The sequence below is a fragment of the Tamandua tetradactyla genome, chromosome 7 (genome assembly GCF_023851605.1).
Source record: "Tamandua tetradactyla isolate mTamTet1 chromosome 7, mTamTet1.pri, whole genome shotgun sequence".
NCBI lineage: Eukaryota > Metazoa > Chordata > Mammalia > Pilosa > Myrmecophagidae > Tamandua > Tamandua tetradactyla.
Window position 1 is genome coordinate 72,283,213 of NC_135333.1, and position 24,237 is coordinate 72,307,449.

Consider the following 24,237-nt stretch of genomic DNA (forward strand, 5'->3'; position numbering starts at 1 on the left):
ATTTTTGGTAGCACATTGTCTAATTTAACTTGTATGGTTAGTTTATTCAAACTCTGTGATTACATGGAATCTTGAATAGAGCAGGGAATCTTGTTGGTTTATACAGTTATGTATGTCCCAATACATCCCAGAGTAATTTGAACAGAGAATAAAAAATTATTTGCAAAATCCCTTTGGGGAACTGGGGAGAGAGGAGGAAATATTCAACTTCCCCAACTGGGGAATTCCTGATACTCTCACAAGCAGTGGTGATAACCAATTCAATAGGCTGAGCCCTCAATCTTGAAGTTTACCCCTATGATATATATTCCTGCAAAGGAGAAGTTAAGCCTACTTATAATTATACCTAAGAATCATCCCCAGAGAACTTCTTTTGTTGCTCAGATGTAGCCTCTCTCTCTCTCTAAATCAACTCAGCAGGTGAACTCTGTGCCCTCCCCCTTACATGGAATATGACTCCCTGGCAACATGGGACAGGATTCCTGGGGATGAGCTGGGACCTGGCATCATGGGATTGAGAAAGCTTTCTTGACCAAAATGGGGAAGCAAGAAATGAGACAAAATAAATTTCAGTGGCTGAGAGATTTCCAACAGAGTCAAGAGCTTATCCTAGGGGTTATTCTTACTCATTATACAGATAACCCCTTTTAGTTTATGGTGTATTGGAGTGGTTAGAGGAAAGTACCTGAAACTGTTAAACTGTATTACAGTAGACTTGATTGTTGAAGACCATTGTCTAGCTATATAGTTTTTACAATGTGACTGTGAGATTGTGAAAACCTTGTGGCTGACACTCTTCTTATCCAGGGTATGGACAGATGAGTAAAAAAAATAAGGAAAATAAGTAAATAATGAGGGGAATAAGAGGCAAAAAATTGGGGTAGATTGAAAAAAAACAACAAACCAATATTCTGCAAAGAGATGTCTGCATTAATGTCTCAGGATTATTTTCAATCCACAAAAGTAGGAAGTAATTGCAAAGGAAAGGAAAAATAAAATTTGGTGAGAATGAACTCAACCTGTGGTTTCCTGGGAGAGGGCTAAACAGAAATGTAATTTTAAAACTATTCCCACAGGCCCATGTTTTTTCAACTTAAGGTATTTTACTGGAGGAAGTTAGGTAAAGAAAGATAAGAGAACTTGCATAGTTGAGAATAATGTCGTGAAATTCTCAGTGGAACAGTTCTCTTTTCTGACACTATTTTTGTTCTTTTGTACTTCACAAATTAGATCATTTAACTCTGTTCCAGCATGCATATATCATCCCACAACAGCAGCTTCTGTGAAGTTCAGTGTGGTATATACAACACACAGGGTTGTGTTTAATTTGTTCAGTAATGCCTGAAGAAATGATTTACTTGTCTCTCAAATTTCCAAGTCTTTCTAAGGTGAAGAAACTCAGGAGAACAGGTAAATATTCCTTGCAGCATTGAACTATTACAGAGAAGAAAACAATTCAGCTATTTTAGTGGGTATTTGACTTTCAATTATGGAGTGCTGTTGGTATGTGTTGACATTACCAGTTCAGAGAATCACACTAAAGGTGTCTGAAGGAGCTGTGATTATGGTCATTTTTGTCTGGAAGACTTTCTGAAACTCCATCTTCTCTGGGTTCATGAAACCACTATGACAGAGCCTAGATTTACTGATCTTATTTGTTTATAAGATAATTAATATGTATGAAGTAATATTGTTATCTGTTCCTCTGGAAATCCAGATTTCTGGTGTCACCACTGTATTATTTCATATATATTTTTTAGACATTTTAGTACGATCTCAGATACTGGCTATTAGGGGAAGGAATAAAAACAATAGCATGAATTCTATGCAACTACTAAATGAGGTAAAATAGATGTATTCCATGATATTAGCAGACAATGGGCCCTAATCATTGATGACATATAACAGACATTTATTTCTTTCTAAGGTGAAGTAAGACTAAAGGTTCCTTGTTCTGCATGACATAATTTTAGTCTGTTTTGCCAAGTTCAACTCCTAGAATGTTAGAGATAACTATGAATCAGTAGGAAGATATTTAGGAAAAATCATTATTGTATTTACCAAAATTTCTTTACTACTGTGGAGTACATGATTCTTTGTGCATTCCCTGTGTTTTACTTTTTGTTATTTATAATCTATTGTTTGTAATATTTTGATATCTTCCATTTAGTTTTCAATTTTTATCATTAAGTCTTTTGATTTTAATATACAATTATATATTCTATGTATAAGTAGAATTTTTAATTTTTGAATTGATCCAAAATTATTTTATTTTTAAATGATGAAGAGAAAACACTTGATATAAAATCTCTAATTATAGAATCTCAGCATCATGTCGGTGGATAAAGTTTTAGGAACTTGATTTCCCAAAGGAGTCTCCTCTTTCTGTCTCTATGATAGCTGAAGAAGACATTGTATGTGTTCAGAGAAAGGTGTCACTGCCTTGCCACCCCATTAGCATCAAAGATGATTGATATGAGCTATTTATAAAACCATATATGTGATTTGTGTTCTGTCACATATCTCCCGATCTGTTTTACTTCCTGAAACAATTTTATCCCTTTATATAGATCTGGCCAGTTGCTTCTAATTTTATTTTTGTAAAAGATCAGAGAGTGGTTGGCTACAAAAACAAAAAAACCCTCCATGATCAGAATCAGAACCAAACCAAGAAACACCAGGAATATCTGGATAGCTAGAATATGAAAAGAAGATGAGGAAAAAGATGATTTTTTAATTTATTTTTAATTTTAATCTTTTTCCATGAAAAGATAATCATGAAGTATCAGAGTTGGAGCTGGGTAGTGGAGCTGAAATTGGAACAGAGAGCACAGTTGGGTGGCAGAGCAGAGTTGTGAGAGGTAAAATCCTTTGAATAAATAGAAACCCTGGCTCCAGGAGAAGATTAAGAACATTATAGGAGACCTTAGGACATAGAAACCAGACATCACTTTTGATTGTGCATGGGCAGGCACCAGGAATCGAACCCAGGTCTCCTTCATGGCAGGCGACAACTCGGCCTGCTGAGACACGGTGGTCCGCCTCCAGACATTACTTTTAAAGATAAAATGTATATGAATTTTGAGAAGGGAAGCAGGGTGGATAAATAAAAGATGATAAACTCATGTCCTTTAGTTATGTGAAAACACACAGTTTTTATTACTTTCTTCATCCATCCCTAGAGTTTAAATATCTTTAACTGAATTTTTCCTCTATTTAGGATATTACACTTCATGAACTTATTCGTTTTCATTTTCTATGGTTTTATACTTTTGCTGTCTTCCACAAGTGAATTTCTCCATTTATCTTTTCATTTTCTATTAAAAATGTGTTTCCTGCACCATTGTTTTCTTTACAATGAGCTTTTTTGTCTGTTTTCTGTTTCCTTTTATAACGTTCTATTCTTATTGCATGGATGCAAACATTTATCTTACTTCTCTAATACTTGTAGTAATTATATTTTCAAGTCAACATTATTGAAGTATAATTTACATATAAAATAATGCATCCAATTTAAATGAAGAGTTAGTTGTGCTTGAAAAATGCATGTACCCATGGAATGACCACAGTTAAGATATACAGTATTTCTGTCACTCCAAAAAGTTCTCTTGTATGCCATTCCAGTAACTCTACCACCACTACCAATCCCAGCCCCAGGTAATCACTGATCTAATTTTGGTCATGATAGATTAGTCAGCTGGTTTAGAATTTTATACAAATGAGTTCAAAAAGTACATTCATGAAACATAATGCTTTTGGTATTCATCCTTGTTGCATATATCAGCAGTTAATTCTTTGTCATTGCTGAGTAGTATTCCATTGCATGGATTTACAATATGTTTATTCAATCACCTGTAGATGGACATTTCAATTGTTTACAGTTTTTGGATAGTATGAACAAAGCTGCTATGAATATTCATGTACAAGTCTTTGTATAGACATATTTTAATTATTTATTAATTATTATTATTAAGTAAATATCTAGGAGTAGAACCCTGGGCTCTATGGGGTGTGTATAACTTTATGAAAACAACTATAAAAACCCTTTTCTACCTTAACACTTCCACCAGCAATGTAGAAGAGCTACAGTTTATTTAAAGAGTTTTTTAGTGTTCTTCTCACGGTGTTATCTCTGCTTCTTCTAAATTCCTTTTGTCTTTGTTTTTTCTCTCAGTCTTTCATATTAGGAGCTTTCATCAAATATCTGACAATCCTTGATTGTCTGCAACAGTTAAGTGTGTAATGCCAAACAGATTACTCAGACCTCAGTGTATAGAAGATGGGCTTGTTTACTAGCAATCATTATGGGCTGACACAATTCAATAAGTAAATATTTATAGTTTTCATTTTTTTCCCTTTTGGTCCAGTCAATTCTCCAGAGATTAATTTTCCAGTACTGTACCCTAGGCATTCTTTTATTAGAATGGGTAACAGAAAGTAGCCCACCTGTATAAAGTGGGAAAGAAAACATGGTGCATGTAGGGAGTTATCTGCATCTTATATAGGCTTCCAGGCACTCTTCCAGTTTTCAGGCTTGCCCGCATCTCCACGTGGAGAGATAAGGTATCAGGATTCACCAATTCACGTTGCTTGGGGGTTCTTTAGTGAGAATCAGTTTTGCACCCTCACTACTAGCTTTGGTTCAGCCTCTATAAGATCCACAAGTCGCTACTGGTTTTTCTATCTTCTATCTTGCTTCCAAATATTGTTTTTGTGGTTTTCTTTCTCTTCCTCTTTATCATTATAAAACTATGCCTTATTTAACCCCATCTCTGTTTTGTTTTGTTTTGTTGAGTTTTTGAGAGGAAACAAAGGTAAATAAATGAGATTTATTTGAATGCTTAATTCCAGAATGATATTTGATCAAAATTTCAATCAATCCAAAATGTGCTTTGAAAGAGAGAGAGATTATAAGGAATTGACTCATGTGACCATGGAGGCAGGCAAATCCGAACTGTAAATTCGAATAAAGATGAGGATTTCTGAAATGGAATCTAACTGGCTGGAAATTCCAGCAAGAACTAATGCTGAAGTTGAGTCCAAATTCTTCAGACTTCTGCAATCCTCAGTTCTGGCTTTGAAGACCTCTGGCTGACTGGATGAGAAGACCCCCACATTGCTAAAGGGAACCATCCTTTGTTGACTGTAGATATAATCAGTGGATTATAGATTTAAATCCCATATCAAAATATCCTCACATTAATAAGCAAGCCAATATTTAACCAAGCAACTGGACACCATAACCTAGACACAAAAAATTAATCATCACAGAAACTTAAACATGTATTAATAAAAATCACAAAAAAAAATCAAGAGAGAATTAACACATTTAAGAGCTGAATCAATAAATAGACAGTTTGGGGAATGAAAAAGTAATCTGAAACTAGTTTCTTTGAAAAGACCCAGTCTTAGTCTCCTAGGATGCTGAAAGTAATACCATGAAATGGATTGGCTTAAATAAAAGGAATTTATTTGCTTACAGATGAGGCTGGGAAAATGTCCAAATCAAGGCATCATCAAGGCAATGCTTTGTTCCCAAAGACGAGCTGCAGGAGGTCCTTGGCTCATTTGTCACGTGGCAAGGCACATGGCAGCATCTGCTGGTCTCTCCCTTCTCTTCTTGGTTTTATCGCTTTCAGCTTCTTTCTTCCATTGCTTTCTTTCTTTCTTCTATGAATCCATTCCATTTAAAAAGGACTCCAGTAAGAGGATTAAGGCCCATCCTGAGTGGGGTGGATCATACCTTAATTGAAGTAGTGTCATTTCAAGATCCTACTTACAATTAGTTTACACCCACAGGAATGGATTCGATTAAATAACTTGTTTTTCTGAGGTACATATAGTTTCAAACCACCACAGACTCCAAATGCCAAATTGATTAAAACATGGAGGAAGCAAAATTGTCAAGTATTAGGAGTAAAAGTAAAAACGTAGTCCAGACAGGGAAGGAATAAATATGTATAAGAATAGCATATGCAACTTAATGGCAATACATTTGAAATTGAAAACAAAAATTGAGCAGATCAATAATCATAAAATGTATCCTAAATTTATCAAAGACATAACATTGCAATACTAGCATGGAGAAAAGAAAGAAGGGACATTCAGTAGGTGGGTAACACTTGGCACCTGGAGATGGGAAGAGTGAGTTGCAGTGATGGGCTGATAGGAGCAGGATTGGAAGGTAGGGGAAAAAAAGAAGAGAACACTGAAATACATTTCAAAAAGAGAGTTTCAAAAAAAATCCAGAATATGCATATGATCATGTTTACATAAACTTTATGTGTTTATTGTTTAGATACGAATGTAGAGATGTATTCAAGTTGGCTGAACACAAATGAGGACTATTTCACTTTCTAAACAATTTTTTTCAACACCCGTGTTTTTAAAGTATTCCAAATAAAGAGTTCCAATACTCCTATACACTGCAGGGTAAGGAATGGAGAAGAGGGAGGAGGGATAAAATGTGTTGCTTCTTGTAGTTTCCCTGAGTTCATGCTTCTTCACAGAACCTAGAGCTCAGGCACGTGCACGATGTCCAATTGCTTTAATTTCACTAATGGTGAACCCGGTAGTGCTGGCTGGACTAGGAACCCAGAGGCTAATGCATAAGTTAGTCTTTTTCTCTGAGACTTCTACTGGTTTTATTAGACATGTCTTAAATGAATCCAGGTTCTAAAACATATCCACATGAAATTTCAGTATAATTAGAGTGGAAATCAAGTTTCATTTCCATAGAATCATATAATGCCAAACACTCTCTTAAGTATATATATATATATATATATATATACATTTTTCTTTTTTACATGGGCAGGCATCAGGAATTGAACTTGGGTCTTCAGCATGGCAGGTGAGAGCTATATCACTGAGCTACCATTGCCCGCCCCTCTTAAGGATATTTTAATATCAGATTTCCTCGGGGCTAACTACTCACCATCCAAATAATACTAAAGACAGCAATTAAAGCTTATTTTTCTAAAAGTTGTAACATCAGTAGGAGAACAAAAGTATAACTAATTTTACCCTGGGAGTTTTCAAAAAGATTTCACTGATCTGCTGAGGTACATTGTCCATATCCTTGACCTTTTTTTCATTCTCCATCCCGTCCTCTCTTTGCAAACATCTTCCAAAATGCCATCATTATTATTTTGTTTTTGTCTTCTGATTTTCTAATAGGTTGTTATTAACGCCTAAGAATTTTAACTATTTCAGGTGAATATAATCTCATTTCCTGGTATTTGAAAGATAATTATTCACAAGGATAAATTCTTCTTTTTGAGAACTTCCACAGTTGTTCTTCACATTAGCATTATAATCAGCAGGTATAGTGTGTTTCCTCTAATATACTGTAAGCTTCTTTGAGAGCACAAGGTATGGCTTTTTCATTCTTTGTATTTATTGTTGGAATGAATGCGTTAAATGAATAGATAAAGTAAATGAGCCAACAAATAATAAGGAAATATTTTACTAGTTGGGTTTTGTGTGTGTGTGTATGTGTGTGTGTGTGCTTTATGGCGGGGCCACATTTCATTCTTTCTCCATGTGAGTATCCAGTTATCGCAGCGCCATTTGTTGAATTTTTTTGTTTGTTTTTGTTAGTTTCTTTGTTTCGAAAGTGCATGAGCTGGAAATGGAACCCGGATCCCTGAACTACCTTTGCACGGCCTTAATTAGTAGTCTTCTGAAAATCAAAGTTGGAGTATCTTTATGAGGAAAGACAAATCTTTCTCTACACTTATCAGTAGGTTATTTGACATTTAAGAAAAAGTAGGGTATTGGGCGGGCAACGGTGGCTCAGTGGCAGAGTTCTCGCCTGCCATGCCGGTAAAACCAGGTTGGATTCCTGGTGCCTGCCCACGTAAAAAAAAAAAGGGAAAAAAGAAATGGGGCCTCAAGTACCTGAAAATACAGCTTTTCGATAAAAATGCAATATATATGTACAATGTCAAAACTTGAAAACATAGAAAAGCAGAAGAAACTAAAAACAATTGATAGTTCACCAATGGGAGTTAACAGCTGTTACAATTTAGAATATGCATTAATGTCTTTGGGATCACAGAGTAGATATTTATACAAACTTTCAATTAATTATTATTAAACATATCCCAATTTATTTTATCATATAACATTTTATATCGCCTAACATTTTTGAGTACTGTTTGTTTTTCTCAGCTCTTCACATGCATTTTCTCATTTAATCTCTATCCCAACCATATCCTATAGCTGCATTTTTTCCCTTAGTTTCCAGCATCAGAGAACTCAAGTTCCTTTTCCAATGCACACATTTTATAAGTGGTCTGTGGGATATATTTCATCATACATATGCCATTTCATTTTATTTTATGGTTGCAATAATCTTTGGCCTTTCCTACATTTTTCTATCCCTTGTTATATTGACTATGTTTTCTTCTATTCTCTGACTATCTTTCCAACCTCTGGTCTTGTAAAATATCTATTAACTATTTCTTTGATAATTTAAAGTATTTTTCTAACTCCATATTTTGAGAGCATCTATCTCAAGCTTGGCTGCTTAGTTGAAAATGTGCTATCCCTCCTTCTCTCCTGTAAAGGCAGGCCTACTGAGGAAATAGAGAGTATAGCTGTAACAATAGTAGCTAATACTTCTGGACTATAGTCTTTGTAAATATTTTACCCTCATTTAATCCTCCTAAAACTTAAAAATTAGTGGTTCTGTTAAGTTGCAGGTCTGGCAGGTAAACTACATCAGTTTCTCTCTAAAACCCTGATTATCATATTAGAAACCATAAAATGGGGAAGTCATGAAGTTTTCTTAACTTTCTATAGTTCATAGAGCCATGATCCCCCTCTACTGAAATTTTTTTTTCTTCTTATTCTGAGACTGATTTGTACCAATTCTACACCCTTAATATCTTTCCAAGAACCTCAAATTATAACACACAGGCTCACAAATATACTCTAGTGCCCCCAGTGTCAAAAGTGCAATTTCCATTTGCATAAAAACTAACTACCAGATTATACCTTCTTTTATTGCAAATCTCTGCTTCACATAGAGGTTGTTTTTTTGGCCCACTTATATGGGCATTTCATTGCTGAAACAAGTACTCAATTGAATAAAATAACACTTATATTTTAAATTTTAATCTTAAAAGTATAGAAAGTATTCTATTCTTTTGTAGCTATTATTTTTCTTATGGACTTTCGATTCAATTTTAAAACAATAACTAATGTGTTATATATTTTAGTGGACTGTGTAATAAGCACCTCAGACTATGTTACAGTCACTAGTTAATCTCCAAATATGAATTATAGATGACCAGGACCTCATCCAATTCAACACATGAGCATATAAAACACAACAGTGGAGAATTGAACAGTTGGAGAGAAATCTGTCTTTATACATGCATATATTTAAAAACATTGCAAGTGAACACATAATTTAAAAAATATATCAGAAATCACATTAAGAATGTTTAACAATTTAAGCTCAAAATACTGTGAAGACTTAAAGCAGAAGGGGAAAGGTAAGTGAATATGGTTCCTCTGTTTCATATCATCTTATCAGTGACTTAGGGCTCCCCAATTTCCCTTAGCCTTTACCTGAGTACAAAATCTTGGAATATTTCTGAAATGAAAAAGATGGACCCAGACCCTGACCATACACCCAAAAAAAACAACCAACCAAGCAACCAAAAAAACATGGAAACTTAATGACCATCTACACATTATTCCATGGAAAGAAACCTTTTTATCTCTCCTCACTTAGTTTATATATGCTTTTAGTTATTACTATTATTTTTTTTACACTGTCAACTTTTACCTTCAGGTCCTGTGATCCTGGTAAACAGCATAGCTTAAGAAAGTCCTCATGTGCTGTGTTACTGACCAAGAGAGCTTTAACTTTTTCTTAGCTTGCCTGAAGGTTAGCCAGGCTTCTGCCTGTTTCTAGACTCCCGACCTTCACCTTGGCTCTTACGGAATCCAGAAAGCATATATTCCGCTTGGCCTCACCAGTAAATTAAGAAGAATAGCGTCATGTGGTAGACACATCCCATTGCTTGCCCTCCCCTCCCAATACTCTTCTAATAGCTCAAATCCAGTCCTTAAAACTCTCCTGTCTGCTTCAGTGGAGTTACTCTCTCTCTCTCTCTCTCTCTCTCTCTCTCTCTCTCTCTCTCTCTCTCTCTCTCTCTCCCTCCCTCCCTCCCTCCCTCCCCCCCTCCCTCCCTCCCTCCCTCCCTCTCTCTCTCTCTCTCTCTCTCTTCCTCTCTCTCTCTCCCCTGTTATGATAACTTTCTCTATTGCGAACAACTTGGAATAAATTTATCTTTGCCTGTTTCATGTGGCTTGGCGCAATTTTTTTCTTTGACAATATCAAACTAATCTCTCCTTCTCCCTCTCCCTTTCCTCTCTCTGTCTCTCACCTCTCAGGTTAGAGTCACTGTTTCTCTCAATCCCTACGTCTTCTTCCTTTTTCACAGTCGCATTTTAATGGAGTTCAGCTATGAGCGAATACAAAGGGTATGGAAGGTAAATATTGCTTCCTCACATATCTGAAGCCTTTTATTTTTACTAGGTATGAGTTTAAAGGTTGAAATTGAGTTCTCCAATGAATACTGGGAAAGTTGGCTCATTGACTCTTAGCTGACCTTGTTGCTAATTAGAAGGCTGTCCCCTGTGTGATTTTCGAGCCATTTAAAATGACCCTATTTTAGCTTTTTAAGATATTTTCCTGATCTTAGGGTTGTTAAATATTTAATATATCCTGGGTGTGGTTTTTTTTCAGTAATTTATTACTGTGTACTCTGTGAGCCTTCTCAATCTTAAAACGTATATTTTTCAAGTCTAGGGGGAATGTCTGCTACTGTGTGTATATTTTTCCCCTATTTATTTGTTCTTTCTATGACTTCTCAGGTTCAAATGTTAAGATTTGTGGATTGTCATCTTTCTTTTGTTTTTCTAGCTTTAAATTCTGGGAGATTCCCTTAATTTTATTTTTTACTCTTTCTATTGATTATTACTTTTACAAGCGTATTTTGAAATCTTAAAAACCATTACTATTGAATCATCTAAATATAATAATTGAGCGATATTTTTAAAGAACACTCTCCTCTTCCCTAAATTATTTTTTCCCTTAGGGCCAGTTTATTTTCCTTCCTTTAAAAAAATCTTTTCTTCCCCTCTATCATGGCAATTATAGATATATAATTATATATGTAATATATATATATATGTAATATATATATATGTAATATATATATATATTACATATATAGTTGACATATATATATGTCAACTATATATATGTATATATATATCAAGTACTTGGGGAACCCTGAAAATATGAGGTTTTCTGAATAACAGAAAAGTTTCTCCTCTTGAGTAATTTATGATGTAATAGGAGAGACAGATAAGAGAAAATTGTAAATCGGTATAATAAGGTCTCATAAACATAAATATATGGTGCAAAGAACAATACAGTTAGAGTGAACAGTCCAGTGTGCGCGGGTGTACAATCCTCAATGCTGGAACTGGAAGCATATAAAAATGAAGGTAATGAGAAAGATCATGGCATTCTTGGAAATACTGAAGATATCTGGGATGAATGGATAACAGGAACTGAAGACAAATAACAAGAGATAGAGTTGGAGTGTCATAAGGGTCCCTGTAGGTATTGGGAAGGATTTGAGCATTAACCCGGAAGCCTTGGGAAAAGATTGGATCCTTTTTACCAGGGTCTTATGGAAATATCGTTTTGGAAACAGTGAGGACTATTAACAGGTTGTTACAGAAAATCTAGCAGAATAAAATAGACTAGGGTCCCATTGTAGTATTCCAAACTGTATTGAAGTTTTTCTCTGATGGTTTTTTAATAGTCCCTTTCTATATTTATGATTTTTCTTCTACAGGTTGTTTCAGATAAAAATTCCAATTTGTCCCAGATCATATTCCCTTCCTTCTCTCATATCTTGAAAAATCACCTCATTCAATATATACCTTTGTTAATCCTTTCAATATCTAATACAAACATTGGAAATTACTGGTATATATGCTTTTTGTGGTATATCTGTGCATACATATTATGCATATGCACATTTATATCATATCTTTACAACCCTTGTTCATTTTTTTCAGAACTTGAACTTAACTTATCCCCATAGTCATGGGTATGGCATGGAGATAGCTGTTATTACCTGTCCACTGAACCAAAAACTTTTCAGGACAGTGGCAATGATTACAGAAAGAATCATTCCTCCTTAATGAAGATTGACAATGAGGAAAAATTGGAATAGAACCCAGGTCTGTGTTGGGAAATGTGGTTGTTCAACAGAAATGTCTTGATATTATTAAGGTACAAGTAAGGAGAATTTGGGTGATGACATTAATCCTTGGCACTTCTTAATTAAATGCCCTTCCAGTCCCTTATCCTAACTCCTTCCCTCTGGAAGGAGTCCTAAGAGAATCATTATATAATAAGTTTAAATAGCAAGAATATATGATTATTAGGAGAATGACCAGGCCATCAGATATAGGCAAGCTATGAAATGTATTTTTTTGGTGTTTCCTGTTCTGGTTCTTGCAGAACCAGAAAGTAGATGGTGATGAATTATTTCCTGCTTGGACCATTGATACAAATTAAATAGTGGGATCCTCTTCCCCCACTATTTCTTTTCACTTATTGTCCACTGAAAAGAAATCATACACTTTGGACTATAGTCTACTTGTGATTATGTTATCTAATTTATCCCTATGCATGATTTCTACTTAGTGCTATCAAACTAACACAAGAAGAAACACATGTAATAAAGTTTCTACAAAGCTCATGATTATTTTGTTGTTACCTTTCTTAATATCTGAATGTAGAAACAATACCTAATCCCTAGCAGTGGAATTTTAATACTGTCACTATCCAACCCTTCCCCAGTCTATTAAACAACCTGTCATGTATAATTTGCTCCAACACCACAGATTTTGTCATCAACATTTACCTAAATATGGTTCATGCTTCTGTAATTTTGTCATTGTTAGCTCTATAATCTAAACTATTCATCCCTTCCTTTGCACTTGATCAGTCCAACTCATTTTTCAAGTTGCAAACTTATTGCTTCATTGAACTATTTGCTTCAACCACAATAAATTGAAATAGTGGTTTTCTCTTTCACACTCCCACGGTATTATAATTTTAATCAACAGCTTTAATATGACTATCTTCTCTGCTACACTTTCTACCTTGGAGGTAGAAAACATATTTTGTTCATCGTTTGCCCAGCATTTTGTTTTCTAATACAATTTCAGTCACTCATTTAAAATTTGTTCTGTTAGCATATGATGGGTAAGTGAATGAGTGAATGAATGCTAAATCACCCTCACCAAAGACTCTATACAAAAGTTAGGGGACATTCAGTCAAATGCAAAAAGGAAATTAATTCCATGGGCAGCTTGTCCATGGATGGCTTAGTTTTCAGTCTCATCAAGAATTTTGATGGACACACATAGAAACTTTCACGTCCTTCACACAGCAGTTGTGCTGGGAATTTAGTCTTGAGTTCATCCCTTTCTCTAACTGTATCTACCTTATTTAGGAACAACCAGCTAGCATCATTATACTTTTTCACACTACAAAACTCAGTTAAAGTATCAAATGCACTGCCATCCAGAGCCTTGCCTTTTATGAGTATTTGAGTAGCAGTATTAAACGGTGTTTTTTTACGTGTCACTGTTATCAGTTTCCTCCATGGACTATCAATATCATCTTGATCACTGGGAATAGAGTCACTAGTGGTTTTATAATCTCACCAGATTAGAGAACCAATTCCAAAAACATCACAACCAACTCAGAAATCTCATCCTTAAGATTCTATTTCTCAAGAAACACTTTCAGTACCAAAATATGTATTCATCAGGGTCCTCTAGGGAAATGGTACAGAATATATTTATATATATGTATATAGGCAAATATTTTGAGATTTATTATAGAAATTGGCTCACATGACTATGGACATTCTGTAGGACAGGCTACAAACTAGGAACTCCCAATGAAAGTTTAGATAAATTTCCCAGGAGAAGTTGTTTGGCTGAAACAGAGATAGAAACTTTTCCTTCTGACTGCTGAAATCATCATTTCTTCCTTTAAGGTCTTAGCTAATTGGTAATCAGTTATAGATGCAATCAATTAATGATTTAAATCCATGAAATATCCTCACAGTAACCTTCAGGCCAGTTCTGTGCTTGAGCAAACAATATATACCATAACCTAGCTGAGCTTTTCAATTTTCTGTGTGAGTGCTCTGCCTATGATACCTTTATAGCCACACTCACTATAGTTAGGACAGAATTGCTTATTTATTTATTCATTTATTTGGAAATATTTTTCTTGTGTAGCTGTTTATTGCTTCAACACCCCTTTAGGCTACAAACTATATATATATATATACACACAGGGCAAAAAGAAGGAACTTTATTCAAAAGTGTGAGTCCTCTTTTCACTTCTAACATTTGTCTAGACACTAATGATTAAGTCCTGGTCTAATTTTTTTTATTATTAATTAACGGAAAAAAAGAAATTAACCCAACATTTAGAAATCATACCATTCTACATATGTAATCAGTAATTCTTAACATCATCACATAGATGCATGATCATCTTTTCTTAGTACATTTGCATCGGTTTAGAAGAACTAGCAACACAACCAAAAAAGATATAGAATGTTAATATAGAGAAAAAAAATAAAAGTAATAATAGTAAGAACAAAACAAAACAAAACAAAAACCTATAGCTCGGATGCAGCTTCATTCAGTGTTTTAACATGATTACTTTACAATTAGGTATTATTGTGCTGTCCATTTTTGAGTTTTTGTATCTAGTCCTGTTGCACAGTCTGCATCCCATCAGCTCCAATTACTCATTATCTTACCCTGTTTCTAACTCCTGCTGAACTCTGTTACCAATGACATATTCCAAGTTTATTCTCGAATGTCGATTCACATCATTGGGACCATACAGTATTTGTCTTTTAGTTTTTGGCTAGACTCACTCAGCATAATGTTCTCTCAGTCCATCCATGTTATTACATGCTTCATAATTTTATCCTGTCTTAAAGCTGCATAATATTCCATCATATGTATATACCACAGTTTGTTTAGCCACTCGTCTGTTGATGGATATTTTGGCTGTTTCCATCTCTTTGCAATTGTAAATAACGCTGCTATAAACATTGGTGTGCAAATGTCCGTTTGAGTTTTTGCCCTTAATTCCTTTGAGTAGATTCCCAGCAATGGTATTGCCGGGTCGTATGGCAATTCTATATTCAGCTTTTTGAGGAACCGCCAAACTGCCTTCCACAGTGGTTGCGCCATTTGACATTCCCACCAACAGTGGATAAGTGTGCCTCTTTCACCGCATCCTCTCCAGCACTTGTCATTTTCTATTTTGTTGATAATGGCCATTCTGGTGGGTGTGAGATGATATCTCATTGCGGTCTTGATTTGCATTTCTCTAATGGCCAGAGACATTGAGCATCTCTTCATGTGCCTTTTGGCCATTTGTATTTCCTCCTCTGAGAGGTGTCTATTCAAGTCTTTTTCCCATTTCGTAATTGGGTTGGCTGTCTTTTTGATGTTGAGTTGAACAATCTCTTTATAAATTCTGGATGCTAGACCTTTATCTGATATGTCATTTCCAAATATTGTCTCCCGTTGTGTAGGCTGTCTTTCTACTTTCTTGATGAAGTTCTTTGATGCACAAAAGTGTTTAATTTTGAGGAGTTCCCATTTATTTATTTCCTTCTTCAGTGCTCTTGCTTTAGGTTTAAGGTCCATAAAACTGCCTCCAATTGTAAGATTCATAAGATATCTCCCTACATTTTCCTCTAACTGTTTTATGGCCTTAGACCTAATCTTTAGATCTTTGATCCATTTTGAGTTAACTTTTGTGTAGGGTGTGAGATATGAGTCTTCTTTCATTCTTTTGCATATGGATATCCAGTTCTCTAGGCACCATTTATTGAAGAGACTGTTCTGTCCCAGGTGAGTTGGCTTGACTGCCTTATCAAAGATCAAATGTCCATAGATGAGAGGGTCTATATCTGAGCACTCTATTCGATTCCATTGGTCGATATATCTATCTTTATGCCAATACCATGCTGTTTTGACCACTGTGGCTTCATAATATGCCTTAAAGTCAGGCAGTGCAAGACCTCCAGCTTCGTTTTTTTTCCTCAAGATGTTTTTAGCAATTCGGGGCACCCTGCCTTTCCAGATAAATTTGCTTATTGGTTTTTCTACTTCTGAAAAATAAGCTGTTGGGATTTTGATTGGTATTGCATTGAATCTGTAGATCAATTTACGTAGGATTGACATCTTAACTATATTTAGTCTTCCAATCCATGAACACGGTATACCCTTCCATCTATTTAGATCTTCTGTGATTTCTTTTAGCAGTTTTTTGTAGTTTTCTTTCTTTATATAGGTTTTTTGTCTCTTTAGTTAAATTTACTCCTAGGTACTTTATTCTTTTAGTTACAATTGTAAATGGGATTCATTTCTTGATTTCCCCCTCCGCTTGTTCATTGCTAGTGTATAGAAATGCTAGATTTTTGAATGTTGATCTTGTAACCTGCTACTTTGCTGTACTCATTTATTAGCTCTAGTAGTTTTGTTGTGGATTTTTCCGGGTTTTCGATGTATAGTATCATATCATCTGCAAACAGTGATAGTTTTACTTCTTCCTTTCCAATTTTGATGCCTTTTATTTCTTTTTCTTGTCTAATTGCTCTAGCTAGAACCTCCAACACAATGTTGAATAATAGTGGTGATAGTGGATATCCTTTTCTTGTTCCTGATCTTAGGGGAAAGTTTTCAATTTTTCCCCACTGAGGATGATATTAGCTGTGGGTTTTTCATATATTCCCTCTATCATTTTAAGGAAGTTCCCTTGTATTCCTATCCTTTGAAGTGTTTTCAACAGGAAAGGATGTTGAATCTTGTCGAATGCCTTCTCTGCATCAATTGAGATGATCATGTGATTTTTCTGTTTTGATTTGTTGATATGGTGTATTACATTAATTGATTTTCTTATGTTGAACCATCCTTGCACACCTGGGATGAATCCTACTTGGTCATGATGGATAATTCTTTTAATGTGTTGTTGGATACGATTTGCTAGAATTTTGTTGAGGATTTTTGTATCTATATTCATTAGAGAGATTGGCCTATAGTTTTCTTTTTTTGTAATATCTTTGCCTGGTTTTGGTATGAGGGTGATGTTGGCTTCATAGAATGAATTAGGTAGTTTTCCCTCCACTTCGATTTTTTTTAAGAGTTTGAGGAGAGTTGGTACTAATTCTTTCTGGAATGTTTGGTAGAATTCAGATGTGAAGCCGTCTGGTCCTGGACTTTTCTTTTTAGGAAGCTTTTGAATGACTAATTCAATTTCTTTACTTGTGATTGGTTTGTTGAGGTCATCTATGTCTTCTTGAGTCAAAGTTGGTTGTTCATGTCTTTCCAGGAACCCGTCTATTTCCTCTAAATTGTTGTATTTATTAGCGTAAAGTTGTTCATAGTATCCTGTTATTACCTCCTTTATTTCTGTGAGGTCAGTAGTTATGTCTCCTCTTCCATTTCTGATCTTATTTATTTGCATCCTCTCTCTTCCTCTTTTTGTCAATCTTGCTAAGGGCCCATCAATCTTTTTGATTTTCTCATAGAACCAACTTCTGGCCTTATTGATTTTCTCTATTGTTTTCATGTTTTCAATTTCATTTATTTCTGCTCTAATCTTTGTTATTTCTTTCCTTTTGCTTGCTTTGGGATTAGTTTGCTGTTCCTTCTCCAGCTCTTCCAAGTGGACAGTTAATTCCTGCATTTTTGCCTTTTCTTCTTTTCTGATATAGGCATTTAGGGCAATAAATTTCCCTCTTAGCACTGCCTTTGCTGTGTCCCATAAGTTTTGATATGTTGTGTTTTCATTTTCATTCACCTCGAGATATTTGGTAATTTCTCTAGCAATTTCTTCTTTGACCCACTCATTGTTTAGGAGTGTGTTGTTGAGCCTCCATGTATTTGTGAATTTTCTGGCACTCCACCTATTATTGATTTCCAACTTCATTCCTTTATGATCTGAGAAAGTGTTGTGTATGATTTCAATCTTTTTAAATTTGTTAAGACTTGCTTTGTGAACCAGCATATGGTCTATCTTTGAGAATGATCCATGAGCACTTGAGAAAAAGGTGTATCCTGCTGTTGTGGGATGTAATGTCCTATAAATGTCTGTTAAGTCTAGCTCATTTATAGTAATATTCAGATTCTCTATTTCTTTATTGATCCTCTGTCTAGATGTTCTGTCCATTGATGAGAGTGGTGAATTGAAGTCTCCAACTATTATGGTATATGAGTCTATTTCCCTTTTCAGTGTTTGCAGTGTATTCCTCACGTATTTTGGGGCATTCTGGTTCAGTGTGTAAATATTTATGATTGTTATGTCTTCTTGTTTAATTGCTCCTTTTATTAGTAGATAGTGTCCTTCTTTGTCTCTTTTAACTGTTTTACATTTGAAGTCTAATTTGTTGGATATTAGTATAGCCACTCCTGCTCTTTTCTGGTTGTTATTTGCATGAAATATCTTTTCCCAACCTTTCACTTTCAACCTATGTTTATCTTTGGGTCTAAGATGTGTTTCCTGTAGACAGCATATAGAAGGATCCTGTTTTTTAATCCATCTGCCAATCTATGTCTTTTGATTGGGGAATTCAGTCCATTAACATTTAGTGTTATTACTGTTTGGATAATATTTCCCTCTAACAGTTTGCCTTTTGTATTATATATATCGTATCTGATTTTCCTTCTTTCTACACTCTTCTCCATACTTCTCTCTTCTGTCTTTTTGTATCTGACTCTAGTGCTCCCTTTAGTATTTCTTGGAGAGCTGGTCTCTTGGTCACAAATTCTCTCAGTGACTTTTTGTCTGAGAATGTTTTAATTTCTCCCTCATTTTTGAAGGATAATTTTGCTGGATATAGGAGTCTTGGTTGGCAGTTTTTCTCTTTTAGTAATTTAAATATATCATCCCACTGTCTTCTAGCTTCCATGGTTTCTGCTGAGAAATCTACACATAGTCTTATTGGGTTTCCCTTGTATGTGATGGATTGTTTTTCTCTTGCTGCTTTCAAGATCCTCTCTTTCTCTTTGACCTCTGACATTCTAACTAGTAAGTGTCTTGGAGAATGCCTATTTGGGTCTAATCTCTTTGGGGTATGCTGCACTTCTTGGATCTGTAATTTTAGGTCTTTCATAAGAGTTGGGAAATTTCCAGTGAAAATTTCTTCCATTAGTTTTTCTCCTCCTTTTCCCTTCTCTTCTCCTTCTGGGACACCCACAACACGTATATTTGTGCGGTTCATATTGTCCTTGAGTTTCCTGATCCCCTGTTCAAATTTTTCCATTCTTTTCCCTATAGTTTCTGTTTCTTTTTGGAATTCAGATGTTTCATCCTCCAAATCACTAATTCTATCTTCTGTCTCTTTAAATCTATCATTGTAGGTATCCATTGTTTTTTCCATCTTTTCTACTTTATCCTTCACTTCCATAAGTTCTGTGATTTGTTTTTTCAGTTTTTCTATTTCTTCTTTATGTTCAGCCCATGTCTTCTTCATGTCCTCCCTCAATTTATCGATTTCATTTTTGAAGAGCTTTTCCATTTCTGTTCATATATTCAGCATTAGTTGTCTCAGGTCTTGTATCTCATTTGAACTATTGGTTTGTTCCTTTGACTGGGCCATATTCTCAATCTTCTGAGCATGGACCGTTATCTTCTGCTGCTGGCGTCTGGGCATTTAGACAGATTTCCCTGGGTGTCGGACCCAACAAGGTTGTAAGATTTTTCTGCGAAATCTCTGGGTTCTGTTTTTCTTATCCTGCCCAGTAGGTGGCGCTCGTGGCACACGTTTGTCTCACGTGTTTGGAAGGGATCCCCCCGGTCACCGATCTCCGCGGCTTGGGGATTTCCGATCCAATTCTCTCCATTGGTTCGGGGGGCCGCGTGTGGTGGGGGCGTCAGCCGCTGCGGCTTGAGGGGACCCTGTGGCTGGTTGCCAGCCACAGCGGGCCCGGGGAATTCGCCACCAGACCAGGAAGTCGCCCATGAGGGAGGGGCATCGGTCACTGGCCGCCGCGGCCTGTGGAATTCCCCACCGGACCAGGAAGCCGCCTGCGAGGGAGGGCCTCCGCGGCTTGAGTAGCCCTCTGATCCGAGACTCGTAGCCGGACCAGGAAGCTGCCCACAAAAGAGGGGCGCCGGCCGCCTCGGCTTGGGAAACTTGCCTCTCCGAGACTCTCAGCCGGCCCGGGAAGGAGGGAGGGAAGAGCTCCGGCCGCCACAGCTGCCACTGCTTGGGAAATCGCGCGCCGCTCAGGGATCTCACCGCAGCCGAGTCCAGACTGGGGTACGCTGTGTGTCCATTCCCTGCCATGGCCCCGGGAGCTGTTCTGCACTGTTTCAGTTCACCTAGTAGTTGCTTTGGAGGAGGAACTAAGACGCACATACCTTACTAAGCCGCCATCTTGGCCCTGCCTCTCTTCCTGGTCTAATATTTTTATTTATCCTGTACTCTTCCTATTATAAGTGCTGAATTTTTCTCTTTATGGTTTGTTATATGTACCACTACCACTTCCATTACCATCCAGAGAGAAATGTGGGATTTTTTTAATCAACTCAATAAAACATGTCATTAGAAATTCTATATATACCAGTAAAAATGAGCTTAAATTGAGATGAGAAATCATCTAGATCTCTCAAGCACTCGATATCCTTGAACTGCTTCATAACAACTTTTAGGTCTGAACACACATCTAGACTTAAGCAAAGAAAATTATTTGAAGCCTGTGCCATGGTTAATGCCTGATATTCGCATCTATCGTGTGATGATTATAATCTGTTTCTTTGTATGGATCAGTTTTCATAATTTCAAGAGAACAAGAAGACTGACATACAAAATGGCTCTTACCAGCCACTTGTTGGTTTGCGTAGGTCAGTTCCAGCTGCGATTCTTTGTTTTAACATATTATCAAATAGTGACTTTTGATTTTCAAAAGGAGTCCTAGTTTGAACAATACCCATCGTGGTGGTCAAATGCCTGGAACAGAGGCTGGCATTAACATCCTAGTTATTATCACAAGTATATATGTAACCTCTCAGACCATTAAAGTGACAAGCGACAGGAATCACGTCTGTCCTATAGCCCTTCTGCCAAGAAATCTATGACTGAATAAAATGGTGATCCTCTTGTTAAAAATTCTTACTAAGGAAAAAAAGTAGTCTAGAGGGAAAATTGGGGGCATTCCTTAAGGCAAATCCAAACAATCTGTGTGATTTAGATGGAAAATATTTTGAAATTTTTGAAGAATACCATGATTAAGCAAAGTAGAATATAGATACAGCCATAAAGTTGTATAAATACATATTCCAGTCACATACTAGTGAGGGTGACCAACTTATAAATATTTAAGTGTAAATTATTTTAATTTAAATATAAAATCAGAGCTTGAAAAGAGGCATATTTGTGCCACATAGAAAGCAAAACCTCTATATAAGGTAGTTAGAGAAAACCACGTGGAAATTATCACAAAAAAGAAGAAGTAATGGGAATTATTCCACATGAAGAACAGCATTCAATAGCCCAAAAGTTTGAAATAGCATGGACTTTTATGATTCTGAGAATGTTTTAAGCCTGACGAAAATGTAAGCCCTTTTCCAGTAGGAAAAAAATTTTAAATGTGCCTTTATCAGAAAGGGAGTAGGCAGTAGATAAGACATAGTTGAAATCTTTCATTGCTATAAAGTACCATCTTCATAATGTGCTTTTGAAAGAGAAAAATACATCAGTCAGGGAAGCCAATTAATAAACAGATAGGAAATGAAGGAAAACTTAGAGCTGTCATTGGTTTGTACTGTAAGCTAATCACCTATGAGGGATGAAGGTGACTGAAATGACTAAGATGACTCAGTTTTATGTCTTGGATGACTTGTATTTATACACCAGAAAATAGTATCAGTTACGTGCTTTGGTGCTTTTGTGAGCTTCAAGCTCAATGGATGAATGTAATAGAGAAACATGTAGATTTATATGTACTTTTTTTCACCAAGTTTACTAAATATTAATTGCTTACAAACTATTAATGATTAAAAAGTACTTTTAATTGGAGATACTGGATGAATAAGACACCAAATCCCCATCATCAAAGGGAATTTGAGCTTGGTAAGGAAGAATTTTGGTTAATAAAATAAGCAGATGAGGTACTGCATCCAGAAAGAATGGGTAGGCTATGAAGAGGAGAAAAAAAAGGCTAGAACCCTAGATATCACAATTAAAGAGCCAGAGGATAAGGAAACTAGCACAAGGGTCTATGAATAAATTACTAAAGAAATAAGGAGAGAGCAAGAAGGCATGATACCATGGAAGGCAAAGAAGAATTTCAAGAACTTAATCAACAGTAAAAATGCTTCAGAGAAAATAACTATTACCTTAAGATACCCTATCATGCAATGAATATCTGTTATTTACCTACAATAAGACATACTTTGGACAAGGCTTTACATATGGTATTTTATTGAACCTCAAAACACATAGTGATATAAGTTTTATTATTCCTAAATATCAGATCAGGAAAGTGTGGCTCATAGAGGGTAAATACGTTTCTCAAGGTCTCATGACTGATAAGCATTAGAAAACAAACTTCATCCTGAGGCCCAAAGTGAAGTCTAAAAATAATGCACTATTAATAATTACAAGATGACTCTGCATAAGTATTATAAATGAAGTGATATGTGCTACATATTCATTACATTTTTAGTCTTCGGACAAGTATTTCTTAAGGGTTTATGGACTGAATATGGCCTAAACGCTGAGGATAGAAGAGTAAGTCCTACCCTCATAAATCTTACAAAAATGTATTACCTGGAGTGAAGCAAGACAATAAATCAAGAATTATGCAAATGATTTTTTAACTGCAATTGTAATGTTATATACTACATATGAAAAATATAGTGTTCTGAGAGGTTAGACTTGAAAGCAGCATGAGGAAACTCGAGATTATTCTCCTAATAATCTTGAAAGCTAATAGAAATCAAGATATATTTTATATCTCAACAGTAAATTCAACATTTCCAGCAGAGTACTCAAGACGTTAGTTGCTCACTTCAGGATAGGATTCAGGAGAGAGGGAAGTATTAAGATCAGGATACAGATGTATAAACTGGAAAACAGTGGTGATCTAATGGAAAGGACAGCCTTGAATAAATGGAAATCAATTCCACTGCTCATAGAGAAAATAAAATTAGAATCTCTTCAAATATAGACATGTCAGTAATTTGGTGAGTGAGAATTTAGGAGATTATCAGATTACTTTCAATTTGCCCTAAACTAGGAAGAGGGATATGATCGTCTGCTGAATTTTATGGTGTAATGATGGTGTTAAGTAGGAAGCTTCAAAAAAACAAAGGTTTGAAAATTTCACTATGGGAAAGGGTAAAATGAGCCAGGAGGAGGTGAAAGGACTGCTGAGTAGAATTTTGATGGCATGACTCTGGCTCAATTGCACTGGAATGAGTTCTCAGTAGTATGAAGGAGCTTTAACTGGTGTGCGCCTTTTGTTTATAACTGTTCACTAGACGCCTTCCATCACCTAAGTCCTGGCTGAATCTGAACTGTACACTCAACAACAACAAAAATCTAACAGCACGGATGGGTTCAAAACTCTGCGTTGACCTGTGAGCTTCCTGTCCTTTTCTTCCTGTCGATCATAAAGGAATCTTTGGTAATACTAATTTTCCTCCCTAGAACATTGAGCAATAGAGAGAAGCTGTAAGAATATAGTCAAATCAGGGCCAAGCACATTGCCCTGTATAGTAGGAAAGAAAATGTCCCTTTGGAGCCAAGAGAACTCTGCTTTGGTTTTGCCATTTTACATTTGGTTTAAGTGAATAATATAAATTCATATACTTTAATGAAAGAAGATTGTCACAGTATTTTAAACAGGTTATAAACGGGGTGACCATATGATTTATTATCTAAACCAGAACACTTCTGAGAGTGATTGGACACACTATTGATAATTACACCAGGATATCAAGAACAAATCTGGCATGTCCTGGGCAAACCAGGATGTATGGACCCCCAAACTCTGTTGACCTCCTGAGTGAACTCGGTAACAGAAGGACTGGAGAAGCCTCAGGTCACAGACACCTGCGTGCACTGACAAATT

At 35.9% G+C, this 24,237-nt stretch overlaps 1 long non-coding RNA gene across 1 annotated transcript; it reads left to right on the forward strand.

Moving 5' to 3' along the window:
* The first annotated feature begins 1,243 nt into the window (after positions 1 to 1,243).
* On the forward strand, positions 1,244 to 23,742 carry LOC143689777 (uncharacterized). The gene is made up of 3 exons (XR_013178914.1): positions 1,244 to 1,410; positions 4,175 to 4,326; positions 23,645 to 23,742. It is a non-coding gene; the product is annotated as an uncharacterized LOC143689777 (long non-coding RNA).
* Positions 23,743 to 24,237: the final 495 nt, after the last annotated feature.